Source organism: Sinocyclocheilus rhinocerous, unplaced genomic scaffold (genome assembly GCF_001515625.1).
Source record: "Sinocyclocheilus rhinocerous isolate Xijiao unplaced genomic scaffold, SAMN03320098_v1.1 scaffold2119, whole genome shotgun sequence".
NCBI classification, from domain to species: domain Eukaryota; kingdom Metazoa; phylum Chordata; class Actinopteri; order Cypriniformes; family Cyprinidae; genus Sinocyclocheilus; species Sinocyclocheilus rhinocerous.
In genome coordinates, this window is record NW_015629034.1 from 89,538 (window position 1) to 91,645 (window position 2,108).

Sequence of the window (2,108 nt, forward strand, 5' to 3'; positions counted from 1 at the left end):
TACTTGTAACGTCATAACAAGGACACTGTAATATAAAGTGTTAGCAAGTAATTTTCTAATGAGCAACTTTACTTGAGTCAATTTCCATAAAGGTAGGCTATACATTTACTTAAAGGGATAGTTCACACAAAAATGGAAATTCTGTCATTAATTACTCACCCTCGTGTCGTTCCAAACCCGCAAGACCTATTAAGATATTTTTGATGGAATCTGAGAGCTCTCTGACCCTCCCATAGACAGCAAGGGTACTACCACGATCAAGGTCCAGAAACGTAGCAAGGAGATCGGTAAAATAATCCATGTGGCATCAGGGGTTCAGCCGTAATTTTACGAAGCTACGAGAATACTTTTTGAGCGCAAAGGGAAAAAAACCCACTTTATTCAACAATTTGTCTCCTCCGCGTCACCCTAGCGCCATTTTGGCGAATATCCACTGAACGTAAACAGCATATGTGTCAGCTGCGCCAGGCGGATACGCTGTTTTCGTTCAAATCAAAGCGTAAACGACGTAAACAACGTATCCGCGTGAGGCAGCTGACACAGAACAGCTTCGTGATATTACGGTTGAACCCCTGATGTCACATGGATTATTTTACCGATCTCCTTGCTACGTCTCTGGACCTTGATCGTGGTAATTACATTGCTGTCTATGGGAGGGACAGAGAGCTCTCAGAATTCATCAAAAATATCTTAATTTGTGTTCCGAAGATGAACGAAGGTCTTACGGGTTTAGAACGACATGAGGGTGAACTATCCCTTTAAGTACAGTTTGAACAGTTCACACAACACTGCTAACTCCATATCTATAGGTGAATAATCAACGACACCAATCTGTATTCCTCTTGATATTTGGAGCAAAACGCACTAGGTGGTGTTTTTGAGCAAACTGGTTGAATGAATCATTGAATGACTCGATCATTAAGACTTATCGCCACCTACTGGCGTGACAATAAAAAGAGACATTTAATGGTTTGGAGTCTGCTTTAACTCAGAATTGTTACGTGTCCTATTTAGACAACCAATAAGACATATTGCATTTGAAATTTTATGACACAAAGTGCAAAGCAGCCTTTAATGCAAACAAGCTTGCATTGCATTTTTCCTGTCAAAATGCATAGCAGGTCAGGGATGGTGTTACCTGGAAGCTGCTGCATATGGTTTGTGCCAAACATACAGTAGAGCTTTCCTTTCAGGCCAAAGAGTTCAACTTTAGCTTTAGTTTCAGGTTTTGTCACATGGTTTCAAGTGTAACATCCCAACCTGCACTTTCCCTTTCGCAGCACTAGAGGTGATCTCTATGACACATGTTGTCTTCTTTAACTGCTTTTAGATTTGTTACTACTGCAGTTAGTTGGTTGTATTTTTATTGTTTGGTTTCTATCTTACAAATCAAAAAAGTGTCACAATACTGCTTTTCATTATGAATTTTATATTCTATTTTTTTTAGCAACTAGGCCTCAGGTCAGAAACAGACTCTATAGAACTGACAGAAATATATTTGTGCGAACTGTGCACTGTTTTTAACCCATAGTTAGAAAACGAGATGAAGTTCTGATAGCTTGTAATGTAAAGCAATTAGGTCTTTATAAGAGCTACTTGCATAAAATTATACACATATCAGTTGTTATCTCTATATATCTATATCTCAATAATATCTTAGTAAGATGGAGATTATATTTAAATCTTAGTCAATCAAAGCTCTGTAGTTTAAAAACATATAATGCAATGCAATACAATGATGATTGAGAGATGAACAAATAAACATTTAATACATTTTAACATGATTTCTCTAAAAATGGATGCATGGATAATCAAGAAATGTTGCTTCAGTCCAGTAAGTGTTCATCTTTAGTTATTACTAACAATAAAAAAGTTATTCATATGTTTACTTTATAACAACCAATACAGATTTCACATCATAAAGACACGTGAACCATGACCTGAAGCTAGACATTTTTACAATTATAAAAGACCTTTTACTTCCTTAAAGGCATGTAGTGGATTCAGGGGCGTAGCCATCATTTCAGAAGTGAGGGGGACAGAAATGTTATATACAAAAAAAAAAAAAAAAAAAGCTTGCCCTTGTCCATTTAATGAATTGGAACCTT